This window comes from Chrysoperla carnea (genome assembly GCF_905475395.1).
Source record: "Chrysoperla carnea chromosome X unlocalized genomic scaffold, inChrCarn1.1 SUPER_X_unloc_17, whole genome shotgun sequence".
Lineage (NCBI taxonomy): Eukaryota > Metazoa > Arthropoda > Insecta > Neuroptera > Chrysopidae > Chrysoperla > Chrysoperla carnea.
Genome location: NW_025408122.1, coordinates 52,501 through 66,276, shown reverse-complemented (window position 1 = coordinate 66,276; position 13,776 = coordinate 52,501). Strand labels below are relative to the sequence as shown.

The following is a 13,776-nucleotide window of genomic DNA, read 5'->3' as shown; positions in this document are numbered from 1 at the left end:
ATAACGTACTTTTATGTTGACAAGAATGAATGTATATCTATATGAAATAGTGTATTTTGTGGTATTATGTTCAACAGTCTTACATATATGATATAGTATGATATAGTATAATTTGTTTATTTTTCATACTCTAAGTGTATCATTCAACAAAGGTGGTGTAGAGTTGTATATGGCTTGGTATGACGTCGTTGCAATTCTATGGACACCATGATATCACGAAAAAACAGAAAGAAAAATAACAATTATCGTATATGTATCATCTATATTATTATTGTATTTTGACTATGTAATGAATGCCAAATTTAAAAATATACACTTTCTTAATAGAATAACATTTATTTTAGTATAATATAAAATGATATTGAATATGTTGTTTAATTTTCATACTGTTCGTGTATCATTCAACAAAGGTGGTGTAGGTATGTATATGGCTTGGTATGACGCTTTTGCATGTCTATGGACACCATGATATTACGAAAAAACAGAAAGAAGAATAACACTTTTCAAATATGTATCATTTATATATTTTATTAACATGAACGCAAAATATACAAAATTATATATATATATATACTCAAAATATTCTGGATGGTAATCAGTTTGGTTTATTTTGATATTTAATATTGTATTTTGGTTTTTTTGCTAGTAATGTTTCGAATATGTATATGCTGTTATTATTTTTTAGGTGTACATTGTATTAAATTGTTATCAATTATTTAATGTATGTATATAAAATAATAGCAAAAACATTTTCAATTATTATATAAAAAATTTTTTTTTTACACATGCATATTTATTAATATATGAAATTTTATCTCAGTTTTAATAAATATGTATTGAAATGAATAATAATACAATCTTATATATATTGATAATAGTCTGGATGGTAATCAGTTTGGATTATTTTGATATTAAATATTGTATTATTATTTTTGTAAAAAAATTAATGAGAATTTTGTAAAAAAACCTCTATATGTATATCTTTTTATATCAATATTTAAAAAAAATTTTTTTTTTATTAAATTATTGATTATAAATAGAATAACATATAAATTTTTTTGTCAAAGCAAGTTCATGGGTTATAAGTTTTAAACTTTACACTCCCATATGAGCACACAATATTTATATAAAAATTATTTTTATAAATAATATTACATTGACTCACCTCATACCAAGCGAGAATATTAAGTGTTATTATAACGTTTTTTATTTAAAAAGTTAATTTTAAATAAAATTAAAAAATAAATGACGCTTTCAATCTAGCGACGAGTATGAGAAAATGTTTGAAATATTTTAAGACCCATTTGGTGATGGTCTGACAAAAATCATAATTATTATTTTTTTTTTTTATTCAATAATATTTATTATGAATAACATGTTATATATTTCTTTTTGTAAAAGCAAAAAAATTATATAAATGACATAATAAAATATATATTTGAAAAAAAAAAAAATTAATAATAATATATATATCTCATATGTTTTTTCTATTAATTTTAAAACAATAGAGATATAAAAAAAAAAAAATTTATATCAGTAATGGGTGAGACCATCTGATATTTAAAATGAAATTGTAATAATATTATTATATATTAATAATTATTGTATGAAAATTTTTTTTCTTATAATAAGAAAACAAAAATATCATGTATATTATTATATATTTAATATTATAAATACAAATAGTTCCCTGGTTGATCCTGCCAGTAGTCATATGCTTGTCTCAAAGATTAAGCCATGCATGTCTCAGTACAAGCCAAATTAAGGTGAAACCGCGAAAGGCTCATTATATCAGTTATGGTTCCTTAGATCGTACCCACATTTACTTGGATAACTGTGGTAATTCTAGAGCTAATACATGCAAACAGAGTTCCGACCAGAGATGGAAGGAATGCTTTTATTAGATCAAAACCAATCGGTGTAAATTTTAATTTGCATCGTTTAATTTGGTGACTCTGAATAACTTTAAGCTGATCGCACGGTCTCGTACCGGCGACGCATCTTTCAAATGTCTGCCTTATCAACTGTCGATGGTAGGTTCTGCGCCTACCATGGTTGTAACGGGTAACGGGGAATCAGGGTTCGATTCCGGAGAGGGAGCCTGAGAAACGGCTACCACATCCAAGGAAGGCAGCAGGCGCGCAAATTACCCACTCCCGGCACGGGGAGGTAGTGACGAAAAATAACGATACGGGACTCATCCGAGGCCCCGTAATCGGAATGAGTACACTTTAAATCCTTTAACGAGGATCCATTGGAGGGCAAGTCTGGTGCCAGCAGCCGCGGTAATTCCAGCTCCAATAGCGTATATTAAAGTTGTTGCGGTTAAAAAGCTCGTAGTCGAATCTGTGTCCTACACTGTTGGTTCAATGCTCGCATTGTTTAACTAGCATGTTATGTGGGACGTCCTACCGGTGGGTGGTACAGATTATGTATAAAGTATATTTTAGTGTTATTATTTATTTAATGCATTATATATATTTTTATTATGTAATTTGTCGTAAGTGTTTAACCGTTAAGAGCGGTGGCAGCCCCCAATTGCAATCCCGTCGCGGTGCTCTTAATTGAGTGTCGAGGTGGGCCGGTACGTTTACTTTGAACAAATTAGAGTGCTTAAGGCAGGCTCAAATTTTGCCTGAATATTGTGTGCATGGAATAATGGAATAGGACCTCGGTTCTATTTTGTTGGTTTTCGGAACTCCGAGGTAATGATTAATACGGACAGATGGGGGCATTCGTATTGCGACGTTAGAGGTGAAATTCTTGGATCGTCGCAAGACGGACAGAAGCGAAAGCATTTGCCAAAAATGTTTTGATTGATCAAGAACGAAAGTTAGAGGTTCGAAGGCGATCAGATACCGCCCTAGTTCTAACCATAAACGATGCCAGCTAGCGATCCGCCGAAGTTCCTCCGATGACTCGGCGGGCAGCTTCCGGGAAACCAAAGCTTTTGGGTTCCGGGGGAAGTATGGTTGCAAAGCTGAAACTTAAAGGAATTGACGGAAGGGCACCACCAGGAGTGGAGCCTGCGGCTTAATTTGACTCAACACGGGAAACCTCACCAGGCCCGGACACCGGAAGGATTGACAGATTGAGAGCTCTTTCTTGATTCGGTGGGTGGTGGTGCATGGCCGTTCTTAGTTGGTGGAGCGATTTGTCTGGTTAATTCCGATAACGAACGAGACTCTAGCCTGCTAAATAGACGTACTTTACCGGCATCTCAAGGCCCATCGGCTGTTTGTTTCCCATTTCATTCATTTTCATGTGTGTTATGTATTGTATTTATATATGCATGTATTTTTGAGATTTAACGATCAAGATTATATTTTGTATATATTGTGCTTTATGTTGCATATGTTATGGTGTATGGGTACGCAGTTTTTTGATGTGGTTTTTACTGCCGGCGTACAAATAATTCTTCTTAGAGGGACAGGCGGCATTCTAGCCGCACGAGATTGAGCAATAACAGGTCTGTGATGCCCTTAGATGTTCTGGGCCGCACGCGCGCTACACTGAAGGAATCAGCGTGTCCTCCCAGGCCGAAAGGTCCGGGTAACCCGCTGAACCTCCTTCGTGCTAGGGATTGGGGCTTGCAATTGTTCCCCATGAACGAGGAATTCCCAGTAAGCGCGAGTCATAAGCTCGCGTTGATTACGTCCCTGCCCTTTGTACACACCGCCCGTCGCTACTACCGATTGAATGATTTAGTGAGGTCTTCGGACTGGTACGCGGCAATATTTCTGATATTGCCGATGTTGCTGGGAAGATGACCAAACTTGATCATTTAGAGGAAGTAAAAGTCGTAACAAGGTTTCCGTAGGTGAACCTGCGGAAGGATCATTAACGATATATATAAAATATATTTATTTATATTTTTTGTATTGTTTTTAAATATTCCAAAAAATAAAAATATTATTGATAAGAAATATTTTTTTTAACAAAATAACATATTAATATGTAATTTTCTCAAAATATATAATAGTAATTATGTGTTAAAAGAGATTTATTTTGGTTATGATATCATATTAAAGTAATACGCCAAACTTTTTTTATACACATAATATATCTATACATATAATATAGAGAATATTATATAAATATTAATAATATATTTGTTACATATAAAATATTTTTATATTCAATATTATTATTATTATTAAACAATAATTATTAATAAAATCTATAAATAATTTCTCTTATAAAAAAGTGAAATTAAAAATAGAATATATTGAAATTATTTGTTTATATGTATATAATCTCTATTAAGAAAAATAAAATAAGATTATAATTGATATAATCTATATTTTTATTTTTCTATGTTATATAATAAAAATAAAGAAAACACAAGATAAAATTTTTTTAAAGAATAAAATTTATTTCAAATTTAAATTTCTTTATGTTTTGTCTTGATATTTCTTTTTTTTTATTAAAAGTTATTATGTTAAAAAACAAACCCATTTGTTTTGTACCATATTAATATTATATATATTTTTATGTAGAAAATAATTTATAAAAAAAAAATAAATACATTTCTATAAAATATACCAAATATTAATTATTATATCTAGCTAGCACTAACAAAAATATCAAAAATGTTATGTATATATTTATTAATACCATAATATCTTTAATTTATATATATATATTTAAAATAAAATATATAATTTATATTCTAGAAAAATTTTTTTATTTTAAAAGAATTTATAAAGATATATAAATTAATAATTTTATTTTTTATATTAAAAATAAAGATTATTATTAATAATAATACTTACATTTAAAATTTAAAAAGATTACCCTGGACGGTGGATCACTTGGCTCGTGGGTCGATGAAGAACGCAGCTAATTGCGCGTCAACTTGTGAACTGCAGGACACATGAACATTGACATTTCGAACGCACATTGCGGTCCTTGGATACTGTTCCCGGACCACATCTGGCTGAGGGTCGTATACATTATATTAATATAATAAAAGATTATTTTACATAAAATTTTTTTTATGAAAAAGAAATTTATCAATAATTAAAAAAGAAAATTTATTTTTTCATATTTAATTAAATTGATAAATAAAATTTTTATAAAAGAAATGTAAAATTATTTATATATGAATGTTTTACGCCAAATATAAGAAAAAAATAAATATAAAATGTTTTTAATAGCATTTAAAATTTATATATTTTTTATTATTTGTCGACATTTTTAAATTAATATATCAATATTATTTTTTATCATTTATATATAATATTATAAAACTTTATGTTAATAATAATATTAATAATAAATGATATTAATAATATATTTTTAAAATATTAAATAAAGAAGAATAAACAAAAATATTATATATTAATATTTTGTTATGGAATATTTTATTTGTAATAAAATTTTCAATATACTCGAAAAAAATTAATATATATAATTATTTATTTTTTATTTTCTTCTCTTTAGATAAATATAAAAATAATATTATATAATAATATTAAAAAAATTTGAGTATGAATAATTAAGAAAATTGTTTACTTATAAAATATAACAAAAACATAATATATAAAAAAAATTTTTGTTTTAATACTTCTAAAAACTTTTACGACCTCAGAGTAGGTGAGATTACCCGCTGAATTTAAGCATATTATTAAGCGGAGGAAAAGAAACTAACTAGGATTCCCTTAGTAGCGGCGAGCGAACAGGGATAAGCCCAGCACTGAACCCCGTGGCTGATAAACAGACACTTGGGGAATGTAGTGTTTAGGAAGATTCAATATAAACCTATTGTTATATAATACATCCAAGTCCATCTTGAATGGGGCCATATACCCATAGAGGGTGCCAGGCCCGTAGTGATTATTATTGATGATAGGTGAATCTTTCCTTAGAGTCGGGTTGCTTGAGAGTGCAGCTCTAAGTGGGTGGTAAACTCCATCTAAGGCTAAATATTACCACGAGACCGATAGCGAACAAGTACCGTGAGGGAAAGTTGAAAAGAACTTTGAAGAGAGAGTTAAAGAGTACGTAAAACCGTTCAGGGGTAAACCTGAGAAACCCGAAAGGTCGAAAGATGAGATTCATTTACTTTTTATCGTTAATCAACCAATTTGTACTAGCATGTGACAAAAATTTTTATTAGGAATTTATTTTTAGTAAAAATATATGCACTGCTGTATATTGTTAATTGTATGATAACGAGGTATGCACTTCTCATCTTGTAGGACGTTGCGACCCATTAAATATTAATCTATAGGCATTGGTGCGTTGATTAATGTACAATATTATTTTTTGATAATATTTTGTGTATGTTAAACGCCTATGTTTCTTGATTAATTGTTTGATGGTATTAATTATAAATTGATATTGAGTCGCGTTATTAACGCGTTCAGATCCACCACGAGTATAAATAGGTTTTTTTATTAAAACATATTATATATACGGATTTTATGCCGTTATATGATACTATTTAACTGTCAGTAGGTGTATGATAATGAACTGGCTCATTTTTTTTTATTAAAAATTTATCTGTCAGCGACGATATAGCTTTGGGTACTTTCAGGACCCGTCTTGAAACACGGACCAAGGAGTCTAGCATGTACGCAAGTCATTGGGAATAAAATATTTTTTCATCGAAATATTTATAAATTTTATGAAACCCAAAGGCACAATGAAAGTAAATATTATTTATATTTTTTTATAAATGATAAAAGGAGGATATATTTATATTATGTATTAAATATCGCACTCCTAGGGCGTCTTATATTATTATAATTTAGTTTTCGGATTATATTATAATAGAGGCGCACCTAGAGCGTACACGCTGGGACCCGAAAGATGGTGAACTATGCCTGGTCAGGATGAAGTCAGGGGAAACCCTGATGGAGGTCCGTAGCGATTCTGACGTGCAAATCGATCGTCGGAACTGGGTATAGGGGCGAAAGACTAATCGAACCATCTAGTAGCTGGTTCCCTCCGAAGTTTCCCTCAGGATAGCTGGCGTTCATTATATAAGAGTCTCATCCGGTAAAGCGAATGATTAGAGGCCTTGGGGCCGAAACGACCTCAACCTATTCTCAAACTTTAAATGGGTGAGATCTCTAGCTTGCTTAAAAACATTATTTATAATGTGAAGCTATGAGAATATATTTTTTATATATGGATCAGAGTGCCAAGTGGGCCACTTTTGGTAAGCAGAACTGGCGCTGTGGGATGAACCAAACGTAGAGTTAAAGCGCCAAAATTGACGCTTATGGGATACCATGAAAGGCGTTGGTTGCTTAAGACAGCAGGACGGTGGCCATGGAAGTCGGAATCCGCTAAGGAGTGTGTAACAACTCACCTGCCGAAGCAACTAGCCCTGAAAATGGATGGCGCTGAAGCGTCATGCTTATACTCTACCGTTAGTTGGTATTTTCGATAAAAGATAAATCTTTTATCATGAAACCCTAACGAGTAGGAGGGTCGCGGTGGTGTGCGCGGAAGGATTGGCCGTGAGGCCATCTGGAGCCGCCATCGGTGCAGATCTTGGTGGTAGTAGCAAATACTCCAGCGAGGCCCTGGAGGACTGACGTGGAGAAGGGTTTCGTGTGAACAGCCGTTGCACACGAGTCAGTCGATCCTAAGCCCTAGGTGAAAACCGATGTTAATGTTTGATGTGTTTAATAATATAAAATAAATACAATATTATTAATGAATATTATTGCTTTTTAAAAAACAATAAACAATATTAATAAATATGTATAAATATATATATAAATATATACATCCATTGGGCGAAAGGGAAACCGGTTCCTATTCCGGTACCCGGCAGCGGAACCGTTTATAAGTCGGGCCCTCGTAAGAGAGTTCGTCAGGGTAACCTAAAAAGGCCTGGAGACGCCGTCGGAAGATCCAGGAAGAGTTTTCTTTTCTGCATGAGCGTTCGAGTTCCCTGGAATCCTCTAGCAGGGAGATAGGGTTTGGAACGCGAAGAGCACCGCAGTTGCGGCGGTGTCTGGATCATTCCCTCGGACCTTGAAAATCCAGGTGAGGGCCACGTGGAGGTGTCGCGCCGGTTCGTACCCATATCCGCAGCAGGTCTCCAAGGTGAAGAGCCTCTAGTCGATAGATTAATGTAGGTAAGGGAAGTCGGCAAATTGGATCCGTAACTTCGGGATAAGGATTGGCTCTGAGGACCGGGGCGTGTCGGGCTTGATTGGGAAGAAGGTTATGGCCAACGTGCCGGGCCTGGGCGAGATGAAACCATGTACCCTCACATTATCATATATTATGTACCGACATATTATATACATTTTATGTTTATTATATTAACTGTGCATTTAATGTAATGTAATGTATCTAGCTGCTGTATATTGTACTTGTATGATATGTGGTATGTGATGATATTATTTACTTATGTTGGTGTATATGTTGTATAATAAGTTATGCATTTAATGTTGTATATGCACGGGCATAATTATTATGTGTGTGTTGTTTGGTGTGTGTGTGAATTCGAGTTCGGTCCCGTGCCTTGGCCTCCTACGGAACTTTCTTGCTGCGAGACTTTACTCAACATATATAAATAAAATAATTTAATTGAAATATACTTGTATACGTAGATTTTATTATTTATTATATATGCGTATCGTTCTCTTCGGCCGCCATTTAACGGTTAACTCAGAACTGGCACGGACTAGGGGAATCCGACTGTCTAATTAAAACAAAGCATTGCGATGGCCCCAGCGGGTGTTGACGCAATGTGATTTCTGCCCAGTGCTCTGAATGTCAACGTGAAGAAATTCAAGCAAGCGCGGGTAAACGGCGGGAGTAACTATGACTCTCTTAAGGTAGCCAAATGCCTCGTCATCTAATTAGTGACGCGCATGAATGGATTAACGAGATTCCCACTGTCCCTATCTACTCCTGCCACCGGCCGCAGTGCCGGTGGGACCAGAGCACACTGGTATCAGGCGGGTCCCCGGGTGGCGGATAGGGGGGCTTGATCGGTTTGCACCAACCACTGATTGAGTGGAGCTTGCTCTCCCGGACCAAAAGTCGCGCGTATGGGAAGGAAAACCCATCTAACCAATACCCTGTGATGTCCCGTGGCGTTTGTGGCTGTATATTCCTAATGTATTGATGTATTCCTATTTGTGGCTGGCCATTTCGGCGAGTGCACCGGGCGTGCCCGATCCCGGTGTCGTATTGGCTTTGCGGCACCCTGGTGAAGGCTATTGTACAGTCTACGGGCTGTGCAATCGAGGTGTTACTCGTTCGGAGTGGTGAACGACGAGCTTCGGACCCTGGCCAGGAAGTGTGCGTTGAACACAGGGGTCGGAACCTGTGTTGCTCCGAGCGGGTTTTGGCGTGTCTGCGTACGGTATGGAAGGTTTTATACCTCTCCATATCGGCGGCGTCATTAATGGGTGTTGGTCCCCTGAGTACAGGGGTGGGATGTGTAAATACCTACGGGATTTGCTCATCCCTGGGTGTACCCGTTATCAGCAATACCCGGCTCGCTCCCTCACACACGATGAGTCGTAACTTCGCTGTAATGGAAAATATTGATGTATCAAAGCCTTTGTCAAGCACTGCTGGGAGTGCAACTGCGGGGGAGATGTCACCGTCCGGAACTGGTGGCCCGAGCGGCGCCTCGGTAAACACTGTACCGTCCGTGGGGGGTCTGACGCAGGCTGGTCCTGCGAGTGGCACGAGAGCGTCACTGAAGAGGAGCAGCACAAGCTCTTCAGCTAAAATAGGAAGTGAGGTGGTGGTGGCAAAAAAACTGCCACAGGTCGAGGAGATGGATACATCTCAGGCAGAAGAACGACGGAAGCGGGAGAGAGCGGGCTCAACCAATTCGGATGGGTCCCCGAAGGGTTTTAAGAAACCTCGAGTGGTTCCACCGGGGACGCCTGGCTCGAGTGTCTCGGTGGGGTCATCGACGAACAGTGCGGACAGAGGCACGTCGCAGACGGACCGGAATGTGTGTCCTTGTAGGGAAGGGGACCCGTTGCGCGGTATGGACGCCGTAATAAGGCGTTTTGCAAACGTTATTGCTGCCGCTAAGCTATCCGGAAAAAAGAAGCACGACTTCTTACGGGCAGCTAATAAAATGCGTGACATTGCGAGTCATGCAGTGCGCAGCCTTGAGGCGCAATTGATGGCGGCCAAGACAGAATTGGCCATATTACAAAATGGGATGGGTGGTAGCCCTCAAGTTACGAGCGTACAAAGAAGGCCTGAGACGGTACCAGCACGGGGTGCCGAGGCTGCGGGGCCTAGGCGGCTTTACAATGAGGCACTTAATTCAGGCACCGTGCAATTACGTAATGATGCACCAGCTGTGGCCCCAACGACGGAGGGCACTGGGAACTCCTCCGAATGGGTGGAAGTTAGGAAGAAGGGGCGTAAGAGTAGGAAGAGAAGGAAGAGGAAGGCTAAGTCCTGGCCGGTCTTGGTTAAAGGGGTGGATGGGCCAATGGAGGCGGCGGCTGTTAGGGCCAAGCTAGCGGCGATTGAGGATAGTGTGGAGGCGAGGGTAAGGGCGGTCCGGGAGATACGTGGGGGTGTTGCCATGGAGGCGGCCTCTAAGGCGGACCTACAGAAACTCAAGGAAAGTGAGGAATTTAAGAAGTGCGGGCTCACGGTGGAAGAGCCGTTAGGTACACCTCCACGTATGCTAATTTATGATGTGCCACGTAAATGGGACGATGACTCCTTGCTCAAGGAGTTCCACCGTAAAAACATGAGTGGAATGTGCACTACAGAGGAGTTCCATGAAAGAGTGCGTTTAGCGGGGAGATTTGGCAAGGGTGATTGCGTAAGCGTGGTTTTAGAGATACCACTGAAGTGGCGTCAGCCACTTATCAATAAAAAAAGGGTGTTTTTGGGTCTAAGAAGCATGCGTGTCAGGGAACACGACATGGTTAGGCAGTGCTACAAATGCATGGCGTTCGATCATATTATGGCAGAATGCACTCTCACTAAGAGAGTGTGTTGGAACTGCGGTGGCAGTGACCACTTGAGTGCAAATTGTAAGAGCCCACAATCTTGTGGCAATTGTGTCAAGAAAGGTTGGTTAGCAATGGCTGCCACACATAGTGCGTCGTCCATGGGGTGTCCAGTGTATGCCCAAAAATATGAGAGGCTACAGGGGCGCATTAGAAAGGACTAATGGCCCCCCAAAATAAATTTAGAGCGGTCCAGTTCAACTGTCAGCGGTCATACGCTGTCATGGCTGAGCTGGGACCTGTGTTAGTAAAGAAGAGGGTGGGAGTAGCTCTATTGCAGGAGCCCTACACGGCTAACGGGGCCATCAGGGGTTTGCCAGCTTGGATGCGTACGTACGGGGTGGGACGGCATAAAGCTGCCATTGTCATAAGTGATCGGTCCCTTGAAAGCATGATGTTGGATGAACTAACCACAGAGACCTGTGTGGTTGTATGGGTCAGGGGTGATTTTGGCGAAGCATATATGTGCAGTGCATACTGTGCTCCAAGGGGTAACATTGATGTCGTGCTAGGACGGCTAGATGTTGTATTGGATGTTTGTAGGAGAAGACTCCTAATTGCAATGGATGCCAATGCAACATCTGCATTATGGCACAGTAAGGGAGACAACAGGGGACGGCCCTCTGTAACGAGAGGGACAAGACTCTCTGAGTGGATTCTACAACAGGGAATGGGAGTATTAAACCAACCAAGTTGTCTATACACTTTCGATGGTCCTAGGGGTATGAGCGACATCGACGTTACGCTTAGTATAGGGGATTGGGGGGCAAGGGATATTAAATGGACGCTGGTGGATGGTGGCATCAGCGACCACAATATGATTCTACTTGATCTCGAACATGACCGGGGAACAGGGAGGGTGGAACATCTGGACTGGGGCGTTGTAGGTGTGGATTGGGATGCATACCGGAGCTACTTACAAGACCTAGTAGCTCAAGTAGGAATGGAAAGTTTCCTTCAGCTGAGCATGCGAGACAAGCTGGTGAAAGTTAACCAGTGGATCAGCCAAGCAAATGAGGCATGTCTGGTGAGAAAACAGAGGCTCCCAGGGCGTAAAGTTGCATGGTGGGATGCTGACTTGAGCCAACTCAAGAGCAGGCTACGAAGGCAGCGTCGGGACCTGCAGAAAGAGATCGCGAGACAGGGTGGCTTAATAAACGTGAAAAAGCGGCAATATAAGAATATGCGAAGACAATATGTCAATGCCATAAAAGAGGCCAAACAGTCTCATTGGCATGAGATAGTCCGACGAAGTGGTCCGTGGGGTACGGCATATAGAGTATGTCGTAACACTGACATTAAGAACATAGGCTCTATAAAGGTGCGTGATGGGTGGACACGTACGTGGGATGAAAGTGCCAGGGTCCTGCTTCATGCGTTCTTTCCAGGAGCCATTGAAGTACCGGAACCACAAGAAGGGGATATTATAAGACATCCTCTGACTCAGGACGGGGAGTCCCGGATCCTGTGTCAAGAGGATGTTGAGTCGTCAGTCTGTCGTATGAGGATGGGCAAGGCTCCTGGTATAGACGGGATCAGAAATGAAGTAATCGCCAGGATATGGGAAGCTGTCCCGGAGGTGATTACGGATCTGTTCAACTCGTGTTGGGAGGGTGGATACTTTCCAGGACCTTGGAAATTGGCTAGAGTTGTGGCTCTCCCAAAGGGTCCGAATAAGATCTTGAGTGACCCGGGGTCTTACAGACCTTTAAGCCTGTTAAGTGGTATGGGCAGGGTCCTGGAAAGACTGATGGTCGATCGGCTTGAAGCAGCCATGGAGGGTGGGTGGAATGAGGCCCAATATGGCTTCAGGAAGGGCCGAACCGTTGAGGACGCCTGGCTAAAGATGGCACAGTTAGTGAATATTAGTAGATGCAAATATGTCCTGGGAGTCTTTGTGGACTTTAGGAATGCATTCAGTTGTTTGTACTGGGAGCTGGTTAAGCAGAAGCTTCGTGATGCTGGGCTCGAGGAATCTGACCTACGCATGTGGGACAGCTACTTTACGGACAGGTATGCGGGGATGATGTCAGGCAGGAAGTGTGTCTGGGTCCAAATGACCAGGGGATGTCCACAGGGTTCCATAGCGGGTCCAACGTTATGGAACCTGTGTATGAATGAGTTGCTGGAGAGGTTGACTAATAGGGGGGTTAAAGTTGTGGCGTATGCCGATGATCTCCTCATAATGGTTGAGGCTGTTAGTAGAGGAGAGGCACTGGAAGGGGTGGAAAGAGTCATGACACCAGTGGTTGAATGGGGTGAACAAGTGGGTGTAGACGTGTCAGACACGAAGACAGTCTGCATGCCACTTAAAGGGAGGATAGGTACAGACAGACGACCAAGATATGTGACGAGGGAGGGAGAGATCAAGCGTCTTGTTGTGGTCGCTGATGTTGAATACCTGGGTTTGCGCATGGGCCCAGGTATGAATATGAAGAATCACATCGCTACGTTCCGAGCAACTGCGAACGAACAGATGGGGATGTTTGGCAGGATTCTTAGGCGGGATTGGGGGTTGAGCGTCAGGTCTGTCCGTCATTTGATAAAGGGTGTAGTAGAGGCGAAGGTACTGTATGGTTCTGCAGTGTGGCACGTGGTCACAAAATTCCAATATGTGAGGAGGGCCATAAACACAGCACAAAGGGTGGTGCTGCTTGGTGGTTGGAATTTCTGCAGAACGGTCTCGACGGAGGCGATGCAGGTACTTTCGGGGTGTATGCCGTGGGACATCGAATGCCGGAGAAGGGCCGATCGCTTCATGATAAGGCGTGGAATTTTGTTTGGGGAGAACAACCTAATCTCC

The 13,776-nt window shown here is 39.7% G+C and overlaps 2 non-coding genes and 1 pseudogene across 2 annotated transcripts; all 3 read left to right on the top strand.

Moving 5' to 3' along the window:
• Window positions 1-1,687: 1,687 nt before the first annotated feature.
• Window positions 1,688-3,843, top strand: LOC123303975. The gene has a single exon (XR_006536039.1). It is a non-coding gene; the product is annotated as a small subunit ribosomal RNA (ribosomal RNA).
• A 951-nt stretch (window positions 3,844-4,794) lies between these two features.
• Window positions 4,795-4,949, top strand: LOC123303982. The gene has a single exon (XR_006536045.1). It is a non-coding gene; the product is annotated as a 5.8S ribosomal RNA (ribosomal RNA).
• A 635-nt stretch (window positions 4,950-5,584) lies between these two features.
• Window positions 5,585-13,776, top strand: part of LOC123303978 — a 10,804-nt pseudogene continuing 2,612 nt past the window's right edge.